Raw genomic sequence first — 12,083 nt, forward strand, 5'->3', positions numbered from 1 at the left:
CATCTTGGAGTCGCACAACTGGCCAGCCCTCTGGTCTTCATGGAAACAGACACTGGGGCCCAGAGAGGGTGAGGGCCCTGCCCAGGGACACATAGCTCGAGGGTACCAGGCTTCAAAGCTCTGCCGGGCACCGTGGCTCCAGTGTTTTCTCAGCACTTGGGAACAGATGGCTCCAATTCCCACCCACGGAAGCCAAACATTTTCCCTGGTTACCCTGCTAATTTGCTCACAAGCCTCCTCTTGTAAATAGAGAGTACAAAGGCTCCTCCGCACAGCGCACGGCGTGGCTGACAGCAGATTCTGACACGGCGAGGAGAGCCCCCGGGAGCACAGGTGAGTCCCAGGTAGGGCTCAGGTAAGGCTGAGAGCCTCACCGACAGATGGGTCCTGGGAAGGGGACTGGCTTGGGCCCAGAGGCACCTGGGCTCTGGTCCTGGCTCTGCCACTCCCTCCAGTCTGGCTGGGAGCCTCGGGCCAGCCTCAGGCTCTGTGGCATCAGTCTCCACATCTGTGAAATGGCCTTCGAAGCACTGAGACCCACACTGCCCTGGAGGTGCTCTGGGAACTACATGTGTGTGGGGGAGTCTGGTCTCCTGCATCTGGATAGGTCAGGGAGGGTAGAGCCTGGGCCAGGGTCACAGCACCCACCCCGACAGTCCACCCACCCTCTTTTGACCAGCATTCTTTCAACGACGCTTACCCAGCCCTCCTCTGCCTGGCCTTATCCAGAGGTCCAGAAAGGAGGTGATGCCTCCAAACTTTTCTGCTGTGCGGTCTCGGGCAATGGCCTTCACCTCTCTGGGCCTCTGGATTATACTTGCAAAGTGGTGTGTCATCAAACCTCCCTCAGGTCAGGGTGAGGATTCAAGGAGGGCCCAGGGTCAACCCTGCCACCTAGAAATCACGGGAGGCTTCCTGGAGGAGGAGATGGTGGCGCTTAGATGCCCCTTCTGGATGAACAGGAGCCTGTGGAGGAAGAGAATGTGTGTGAGCGTGTGGCCCTCCACGTGGCAGAAACTTCATGGGTAAAAACCACACCTCGTGGGTGTGTGTGGGAGGGTGCCAGGTAACTGGGCGTGGCTATGCTTGGAGGGAGACAGAGGGAGGCACCCAGGGGTGGGTGTGCAGGAGCATGAAGGGCTAGAGCCAGCTGAGAGGGAGGGGTCAGGGCTCTAGGGAGCAGCAGGCCTGGGGTCCGCCAAGGCTCCCCTCCCAGCCCACGCACTTCCAATGTCATCCACAGCAGCCAGTAATGAAGAGCTGCTTCCAGCTAGAAGCTCTCAGAACCAAGCCAGGCAGCTCCTTGGTCCCAGGCCAGCCACCTGCAGCCACCTGCAGCCTATGAGAGTCTCCACCCACCCTGTGGCCTGGGCTGTCCTGGGAGATGAAGCCGCAGGAGGCCACATCTGGCTTGGGGCACCTGTACTAGGATCCAGGCCTGGGATGCAGCTGACGGATCGCCAGGTCTAGGGTCTGGGGTGGGGATGGGGAGTCCTTGGGGAGCAATGTAAGGACGCACTGGGGTCTGGGGAGGGGCAGGTTTCTTCTGGCTGTGTGTGTCACTTGGGCAAACCCCTCCGCCTCTCTGCGGCAGTTTCCTCTCCCAGAGGCCCCCGTGATGATCTGAGCAGACAATGCACTTGGCTCGGAGCCTGGCACGTGGCGGCTGCGATGAGCACCACCCCAGCCTGTCTGGTTCAGCCGCCTTCGCAGCCACCACGGGGCGCCCCCGCCATCCTCACCCTCCTGGGAGGGAGCCCCAGGTCCTGCTGATTTATTCAGTTTGCCCTTCCTGCCCACATACATGGTTGGCTCTCATTGTCTCCTGGGAGTCTGTCCACGGGCTTGGGTGGAGGAGCGCAGGCAGCGTCCTGCCCAGGCACCAGTGGAGTCGGCTCATCGGTGCGTCCCGGCCGAGCAAACATGGAGCCAGGGTCTTCCCAGCGGGCTTCGCGCTCAGGGAGCTTGCAGGGGCATTTCTGTCCAGATCAGGTTTTGACACCTTGGCCTGAGGGCCCACCCTCAGGCTTTAAATTAACTTCTGCAAGCATAAATGCAATTACCGTGTCCCTGTGACATGTCACTGTCATTAGAAGACCCACCACCCCAGCCTCACCTCCTCCCAGCTGGCCTCCTTGTCTGCAGAGGGGGCTCTCTGGGCACCCGATCCCCGTGAGAATTAGAGAAGGTGTCAGATGTGGAGGCCACACTGCACCGCGGGAGCCAGGGAGCTGGGGGGTCCTCACCCTCCAGATCCAGACAGCCCCTCCCTCCCCGTGTCCTGAGCAGCCTCTCGCCAGGTCTCTGCTTATCTCAGCTGTGTGCTGGGTTGATGGGAAAGATTCTAATGGGCTTTAAGTTAATAAGTTGGGAATAAATTAGGTTTGTGCTCTTGGGAAACAGATGGCACAGAGCCAGGACCTGGAACAAGCCCCACAGAGCAGCACAGGGTGGGGTGGGGTAGGGGCACTGCTGGCTGTTTCCACCACCCTCCAAAATCATATGAAGTTATTTTGGGGGTACAGGGATTCAATGCCCCATACCCCTCCCAAAGGCACTTGACCACTGAGCCACCTCCCCAGCCCTATTTAGAGACAGGGTCTCTCTGAGTTGCTTAGGGCCTTGCTAAGTTGCTGAGGCTGGCTTTGAACTTGAGATCCTCCTGCCTCCGCCTCCCAAGCTGCTGGGATTACAGGCGTGCTCCACCGTGCCCAGCTTATTGTGAATATTTTTATGCATAAAAGAAAGTGGAAGGAATTGTATGTGAACAACCCTGTGCTGGCTGTGTGCCTTGCTTGGATTGCTTCCTCAACTGTCCACCCTCCTCCTTCCTGTCTCCCTGGCTGGCCACCCAGCCACCCATCTTGCTTCAAAGGCAGTCACAGTTGGAGGACATTTCACTCCTAAACCTTCATCTCATGAGGTACAGGTCAATACTTGGTTTTGGTTTTGTCTTAACTTTTTTAGGCAAAATTTATCATCAGTGAAATGCATACTATTTTCTTTTTCTCAGTGCTGGGATGGAACTCAGGGCCTCACGCCTGCCAGGCACCTGCTCTGCCACTGAGCTCCAGCCCCAGCCTGAAACGCACACAGCTTTTTAATTTTTATTTTCAAAATGCATAAATCTTAGGTGGACTTTTGCTGAGTTCTGACAAATGCACATGCTGCATAAGCCAACCTGCCTCCGAGAGATGGAGCATTACCATCCCCAGAGGGCTCCCTCCACCTGCCTTACCAAGGCAGCCACCATCTGATTCCCTGAGATTTCTCTTGCCTCTTCTAGAAATTCATGGAAATGGAACCACGCAATATGTGTTCTTTCATATCTGTCTTGTCACTGAATATATTGTATGTGAGGTGCAGCGGGCCATGCTGTATCAATGGCTCCTTGCTTTGCATTCTGAATAAATTCCATAGCCTGAATGTGATACTGGCTCTTAAAACCATCTCCTCTTGATAACACAGGGGCTGTTTCCAGAATTTCCTTTCTTTCTTTTTTTCTTTTTTTTTTTTTTTGTGGGGTACCAGGAACTCAGGGGCACTCAATCACTAAGCCACCTCCCCAGTCCTATTTTGTATTTTATTTAGAGACAGGGTCTCCCTGAGCTGCTTAGAGCCTCGTTAAGTTGCTGAGGCTGGCTTTGAACTTGCAATCCTCCTGCCTCAGCCTCCCAAGCCACTGGGGTTACAGGCGTGTGCCATGGCACCTAGCGATTAAGGTTTTTACTATTATGAATTAAGCTTGTCCAGCCATCCTCAGTTTCTGCATGTGATTGGTTTATGGACACTGAGATCCAGGGATGCTCGAATCCCTTATATATAATGGTGTAGTGTTTGCATAGAACCTACCCACGTGTCCCATGTGTTGTAGATCATCTCTAAGTGACACTAATACACGTTACAATATAAAGGCTACATTGGGCATAATGACAAGGAAAAGATGTACATGTTTGGTACAGATGCAGTTTTTTTCCTGAATATTTTTCAATCTGTAGTTGGTTGAACACAGAACTCACACATCACAGAGCTGGCTCTGTGTGTCTTTTTGTGGACATTTAATTTATTTTTAAACTTAGCTTGAGTCCCTCTCATCCCCCAAATTAGACAGCTCTGCCACTTACAGAGCCCACCCTCCAGCTGGAGACGACAGAATGCTCCACATAGTCCCTGGTTGTGGTGGGCACATCTCCCCCAAATAGAACCACTTTGATGATCATGAGGGGATGCAGCCATCTGGGGGCTCCTGCTCTCTGGAATGGATAGGGTGTGGGCCGTGGCTGTCATCGATGCAGCAGAGGAAGTCAAAGTTGAGGAAGTTCAGCTTCAGCCCCAAGTGTCTTCCCTTGAGGTTGATGCACCAGCGGCCCCCTTGGAGGGCTGGCTGGCTGGACCACCAAGAAAAATGAACCCCAGAGCCTCCTGGGGATGATTCACCCACAGAGCACAGATCAGACCCAGAGTGCTGCCATCAAAACACAGCATCCAGTCCAGCAAAATCTCAGGATGCCTTGGAGTTAAGAAATACTTCAGAAGGTGCCTCAAAATCTTCTTAGGTGAAAGGGCTTCTAGAATCTTAAAAGTGGGTATCTTTGTCTTTCTCTGCTACATGAAAGAGTTTCTAAAAATCTTAAGGGCTGGACTGAGGGTATAGCTCAGTGGTAGAGCACTTGCTTAACATGCTTGAGGCCCTGGGTTCATCCCTAGAACTGCAAAAAAAGAAAAAGAAAAGAAAGTAAAAGAAAAATATCTTAAGGGCCTTGTGCCACAGCCCAAGGCACAGAAAAGATGTCTCAGAGATGTGTGGGTGTGGCTTTTTTCTAATGGAGTTGTTATAATCTGACATACAGGAAGCCCATGAAGTTTTTAAAGGAACTATATTGGCAGAGCTAAATAGAGTCCCTGCTGGTGGGACCTAAGGCACAGGAAACCAATCGTTGTCCCTCAAATCTTCAATATTGTGTAGAAGGAAACAGGAGGGTGAGGTAATCTGGGGACAAAGCTTCGTGGGCTCTAGGTTCTAATCCTGTGGGGATTGAGAAGCGGAACAAGCAAGACTTTGAGAAAACTCACCCCACATGGAAGACACAGTAGGGAAAGCCAAGAGACCGCAGAGGGGCCCTGGAAGTCATTCTAATAAGGCATAATTTTTTACTTTATTTTTTGAGCATCTCAGGCCATGTATGTAAAACAGTGCTTGGAACCCATCAAGTGAGAAAGTAGCAGGGCCTTGACTTAGGAAGCCCCCTGAGCACCCTAAGGGACAGATCCCGTCACAACCTCTGCAAGAAGCAACCTGTTACCTGGCAAGAGTCCAAAACAGGCCTGGCTGCAGGTCCCCCAGTCCTACCACAACTGTCACTGCTCAGTCTATGGGCCTTTGTGACTGTGTCTTTCATCCTAGTAATGGCTTTTCTCCAAGCACAGCTGCTGATGGGAAGAGAGAGGACAGACATCAATTTCTAGTGCCCTGGCTGCTGTCAGCAAGGGTGCTGACCGGTTGCCTCGGCATCATCGGCAATGATGGCAGGTCTGAGGGAGCCACTGCCCGCATCCATAAGTCCACCTCCTGGTCATCTTCTGCTGTGAGATGCTGCAGGACACACACCTCAAACATAGGTGGCCTGACAGTAGTGCATGTGGCTCTCCCATCTTGGATGGTCAGTCAGCAGCTCTGCCAACTTTGCCAGGCCTTGCTGGGGTGCAGCTGGATGGCTGCCGGCTGAGCTAGGATGGCCTCTGTGTGTGGCTCTGTCCACACACCTCCCATCTTTGAGCACCTGACTCTGGCAGATGCTCTCCAGGACAGCAGAGGTGTCCAAGCAAATCATTTTCAAATCTCTGATTGATGACGCAACAGGCATCCCATCGGCCAATTGTCAATTGCACCAAGCCAGAGCCACCCCCACCCCCAGGCAAGTGATTCTGCAAGATGGGGTTCCCATATGTAGAGCCCACAGTGCATGGTCTGCCCTCCTGGCTGTTCCTGGGAATGTACCCATTTCTGCTGCCACTGTCCCCTGCTCCCCCAGCCCTTTCCCACAGCATAAGCCTGTGCCAAGTAGGCAATCACACTTCTAGACCATTCTAACAAGTCAATCAAACTTATTAGAAGTGGGTGGGGACCCCTCTTTATAGCAGATAAGTCAGAAGCACAGTCAGTGAGACCACCTGGGACTTGTGATTGGCATCTGAAGCAAGGGATATATGGGGACTGAGACCTCAACCTGTTGTATCCGATGCTACCTCCAGGAAGATAGTGTCAGAACTGAGTTGGATTAGAGGACACCCTGCAGAATTTCTTGATTGCTTGCTGGTGGAGAGAACCCCCACCACCTTTGCGGGGGTCACAGAAGTGATCTGTGTTGAGGGTGCATAGTGGGAGACACTGGGGTTGTGTTCATTTTCTCTACACAAGCATTTTTTAAAACCTCTTTTAAATTTTCCCTATAGATATTGAACACTTCTACTTAAGATTATTCCAGAGTGTTCTATGTTGTTGACATTGTGAAAGTTTTCTTTTGTTTGATTTTCTAATTGTCTGTTGCACCTATGGAGGAAAAGCTATTGAACTCTCTTAAAAGTATTTTATTCAGATCATTTAGATCTTTCAGCTATATAATCCTGTCACCTACAGATAATCACTTCATTCTTTTTTTTTTAGTATTTTTTAAATTGTAGATAGACACAATATCTTTATTTATTTATTTTTAAGTGGTCCTGAGGATTGAACTCAGTGCCTCACACAAGCGAGGCAAATGCTCCACCACTGAGTTACAACCCGAGCCCCCACTTCATTCTTTTCCAATTTTTACATGTTGTATTTCTTTTTCTTGTCTTATAACTTTAGCAAGGATTCCAAAGGGGAGAGAGAGGAGGTGAAACAATAGAGGCAGGAGTACACATCCAACTCATGCTTTTGTGTTTAATGGGCTGCACTTTTAGACACTGCAGTGTGCATAAAACATCTACTGATTTCTAGTTTATTATAGTTTTCTAAAGTTACAGATGCATATTATTTTTTACCAAATGCTTTTCCATATCTATGTAGATAATTGTCTTTTTTTCTCTGACCTCTGAATATGATGAATATGTTAATAACATTCCTTATGAGACTGTCCTTTCATTTGGAATGTTATAGGATATTCTTAATTTAATATCTTTTTTATTCCTTTGCTAATGTTTTATTGGGGATTTTTTTTTCCCTATACTGAGGATTGATCCTAGGGGTGCTCTACCATTGAGTTACAATCATCAATCATTTTAATTCTTATTTTGAGACCGGTTCTCACTAAGTTGATGAGGATGGCCTTGAACTTAAAATCTTCCTACCTTGGCTGAGGATATAGCTCAGTTGGTAGAGTGCTGGCCTTGCTTGTGCAAGGTCATAGGTTCTAATCCCCATCACCACAAAAAAAAAAAAAATAAAACAAAATAAAATTCTCCTGCCTCAGCCTCCCAAGTCACTGGGATTATGTTGTGTGTCACAGTGCCTGATTTACTTGGGGTTTTCTACTGATATAGGCAAGACAAGTCTATTTTTTTTCTTGGATAATATTTGTCAGATCTGGCAGCTTTTCTTGTCTCCCCCACCACCCGGCCCCTGCCCTGTGCACTGGAATATTTTAACTAGCATTCAAAGTCTCCCACCTTTAAAAATTTGATCAGATTCTATCATTCTGTGAAACTGTGAAAGCCAGGTGTTGGGGAGTAGTAAAGTAGGAATGTATTATCAAAATTCTTTCTTCTCCAGGGATTGTTTCTATTTAAGTTTCTTACTCTTCTGATAGCAGCTTTCCTGCTCATTTATAGTTTTAAAAAAATCTTTTATCCAGCTTCTCAAATTTTTTTTATATAGTAGAAGATATCTTTTGCATTTCTTGCCATTTCCTATTTCTGTGTCACTTAACACTTTCATTCTGTCAGCTCTCCAGATTATTATAAATCCTTCCTAACCACATATCCTGGTGACAAGATTTCTCTGTAGGGTTACACATGATTCCACTGATTGTCTTGGGTTTTTCAAATGTAACAATCACTTCAGGGAGGAGTGAGACCTGTGTGGGGCTCCTTTCAGTGTTTAGCTATTATGACAAACATCTTTGGATATAAAGACTTTTTCTATATTTAGAATTATTTCCTTGGGCTAGATTTTCTGGACCAAAAAGCATGTCTTTTTTTTAGGCCAATTCACTTTCCGGAAGGGTTGTTCCAATTTGCACTCGCACCAGCAACCCAGCAAGGGGAACTTTTTAAACAAGTGTGGCGATGCACGCCTATAATCCCAGCTGCTTGGGAGGCTGAGGCAAGAGGATTATAAGTTGGAGACCAGCCTCAGCAATTTAGTGAGGCCCTAACTTAGCAAGACCCTAACTCAAAAAAAGGGGGGTGGGCTGGGGATGTGACTCAGTGGCTCAAACACTAGTACCAAAAAAATATTTTTTTAATAAAATAAAACCTTGAGCTGTTCTTCTCCCTTCATCTGATAAAATCTCTCTAGGTCTCCAACTCCTCTGGTGGCCAATAAGACCCTCCTTGGCTTATCTCTGTCCCTGACTGCACCTCCTATCCTTTGTCCTCCCTTCCTCTGTCCCTGGCTACATTCCCTGCCTATGTTCCCTAGATTGCTCTCCTCACCCCAAACCTCACCCTCACCACAACTTCCCACTACTGGCTCCTTTCCATCATGTGAGTCTCTCAGTCCAGATGTCACCTTTTCATAGAGTCCTTTGCTGACCACCTGCACAACTGCCCACCTGCTCCTCCACCATCATATGCTATTGCCCACACCATCACTCTGTGTTCTTGTCTTTCAAGCACTTGATGCTCTAGGAATTATGCTATTTGTTGCCAGTGTCCTCCATCAGATCGAAGCCCATCAGGTCAGGAAACCTTGTGTGTCCCCTGCTTTGAGAACTGTCTCACACTCTCGGACTTGTTTGATTTGGAAGCCTCTCACACCCGGGGCATCAAGGTCTGTCTTCCTGTTTAGGCTCTAGCTGTGATTGATTCTTAGGAAGAGCTTCTGGTCCAAACCACAGCAGAGGAAGGCCAGGGGGATGGTCTCACCCCGGAGAGTGTATACCAAACACTCCACAGAGCATAAGAACCCTGAGACCCTGAAGCAGTCCCTACTCTCAGGGACCTCACCTCTCATGGGTGAGGCCCTGGGAAAACCCCAGCTATGGGCAACAGCAACCCTAAGGCTCCCTGGAGGGGCAGGCGTCAAGGTGGGGCTCCAGGCAGAAGCCTAGTCTGCTGGAAAGGGGAGGAAGGGCATCCAGGTGGGGCCTGGCAGGTTACTTGGCTGGCACCTCTGCCAATCCCAGCTGGTGCCTTAGTCCTGGGAGGCCTCCCTGATCCTCCCGTACAGCCCTACACTGGAGAGACCCAGGGCACCTTCTGCTTCCCACCTGGTTCCTGACCTCACCTCTGGCACCGCCCTTCTACCTGCCCCAATGGTGGGCTCATTTCTAATGACAGGACCAGTGTGGAGTCTTCTTCAGCAACCCACGGTGTCTCCTGAGCTTCAATGGCCTCTCTCAGGGACATGTCCCAGACAGTAAACTGAAGCTCAAGCAAAGCGCGAGTGCTTAGGAAGGGTTAGAATTCCATTGACCCGGGAGAAAAACAAGGCTCGGAGATGGGAAGCGACCTAGTCAGGTGGGATCCCAGGCTGGGAAGAAGTGGGAGTCCAGCGAGCGCCGCACGGGTGCAGGGGTGGAGGAGGGACCCCCGCTCCCTGGCCGGGCTGGCATCCCGCTGGGCAGTTTCTCTCTCAACTCCTCACTCAACCTGGGAAATTTTAGTCTGGTCATCCTGCCGGGGAGAGGAGGAGAAGAGGCTTGGCACCAAGGTGAAGGGGGGTTGGCTGCCATTGATTCTTAGGTGGGCTAGGTCAGCCGCAAGCCACCCTGAGGTCGTCAAAGCCACCAAGCTCTGCCCCCAAGGGTCGGGGATCGGGGGATCCCGACCTCGGTCTGGGCCCTACCCCCACCCCTACGAGTGCGACGGGATGGAGGACAGGGAGGGCTTAGGGGCGTGGCCTACTTGAGGGGGCGGGGCCGGCGGTAGACCCGGGTGGAGGGGGAGGGCAGAATGAGACGGGGCGTGGCCAAGCGGAGGGGAGGGAGAAGACGGGACCCGGGGCACGAATTGGGCCGGGCGGAGGGGGAAAGAGGGATAAGAGGAGGGGGCGGGTCCGGGAGGATGGGGAGGAGGGGCGGGTCCGGAGCGGAGATGGAGCAGCGGGGAGGGAGGCAGGGAAGGGGCGTGGCCAGGGGGAGAGAAGGCGGGCCGGGGGCGGGCCGGGGGCGGGCCGGGGGCGGGCCTAGGCGGGCCCGGCGAGGGCGGGGCGGCGGGCGGAGCGCGGGCCCGGCTGTGCTCGCCGCCGCCGCTGCGCCCCCCCGACGCGCTCGCGGACCCGGGGCCGGGGCGGACCTGGCACCCTCGGAGGACGCCAGCCGCGCCCGGCCCGAGCGGGGCACCGGCGGGGCGCCGAAGACCCCAGCCCCGGGCCCGGCCGAGGTAAGCTTGGCGGCCAGGGTGGCGGGCGGGGCGGAGACGAGCTGCGGCGCGGGGAGACGCCGGCGGGGACCTGTCGGAGCCTTTGTCTGCGGCGCGCGGCCCCACTCGCGTCCCCTCCTCTCCGCCGGCCCGGACGCCGAGTCTCCCACCGCACCCCGAGTCTCCCATCGCACCCCTGTCGCGGAAAGCGGGGTCTTCCCCCGCCCCGTCCAGCATTGGAGCGGGCCAGCATCTCAGTTGCGAGCGCGGGACCCGGACCCAGGAAGGTGACAGGCGCCGGGAGCCCAGGCCAAGCTGGGTCTTGGCGCTCCCTCCGACCTCGGGCACACCCCAAGTTCCTCCTGAGCCTCCCTCGCCCATCTCACTCCTTTTCCCAGACAGCCGCCTCCTAATTCTTGGGAAAGCTCCGAAAGAGGTGGGGCCTGGGCCCAGAGGTCACCTCGTGTTGCCTAAGGGGTCTCCCCTTTGCCTGGGGACCCGGGCCTGGGATCCAACTTTGCTGCTGATGGGGCCTGGAAGGCAGAAGGAGCCTCTGGGGCTGCTGAGCATCTGGGAACGTGCCTGCACCCAGGTCCGGGGAGGGCCGTGGGCCTGGGCAGCCTGGAGCCTCTCCATCCCAGGCCCTGCCCAGCTTGTGGCCCCTGCATTCATTTGTCCTTTGGGGGCTACAGAAAGGGGGTGGCCTGAGAGTCTTGAAACCCACAACCCTGCCGCTGTGAGTTGGGCAGCCCAGAAGCTGGGCTGTGGGATGATCAGCGACAGGGGACAGGGCATCCAAGGGCATCCAGCTAAGCAGGACTTGTGGCGGAGCCAGAAGTTCAAGGCCTAGGAGTGTGAGCAGACTGGCTTTCCAAGTGAAATTCAGTTTCCCTTGTCCCTCTGCTGGCTAGAAGTGGAGCTCAGCAGCCTCAGAGCCAGGTCAGCCTGGCACTGACACTTAGCACCTCCACACTGCCCCGGGGCACAGGCAGTCCCCGCTGCCATGGTGGGGCCAAAGGTGGTCTGTCAGGCCCAGCTCCAGTTTGAGCTGCCTGACCCTGGATTAATCTCTGGGCACCTTAGTCACCCTTTCTGTAAAATGTGGGCATGAATCATCCTTTGCCGAACTTGAGGATCAGGAGCGCCCTGGCCCACATGGTGCTCTCTAGGTGGCAGTTTATGCCACTATTGAACACCTACTGTGTGCAGCCACACCTTCTCTACTAACCACCCAGCCCTCTCCATTTATGAAATACTCTGTCCCCGCTTGTTCTTTCTCTATTGTGTCCTCACAATAAGGAGGTGGGGACACTGAGGCCCAAAGGGTGGTCTAAGGCCAAAGAAATGACCTGTGTCATTTGAGCGGCTCTGTGGGGCTGGGACAGAGGAATCCTAGTAGCTCAGGGTGAAGGAGCAGAGAAGAGTCTTATAAACACCAAGTTTGTGTTATATTTATGTCCTTAAATCTTAAGTAAAGGGGACATAAGAGGAGGAACAATCTGAAGCCCTGGGCAGCTGGTGTGAGTGAGGGTGTCGGGGGAGGAGAGAGTTAAAGGCCATGGGATGGTGGCTGAGGC

This window comes from Urocitellus parryii, chromosome 9, assembly GCF_045843805.1.
Source record: "Urocitellus parryii isolate mUroPar1 chromosome 9, mUroPar1.hap1, whole genome shotgun sequence".
Lineage (NCBI taxonomy): Eukaryota > Metazoa > Chordata > Mammalia > Rodentia > Sciuridae > Urocitellus > Urocitellus parryii.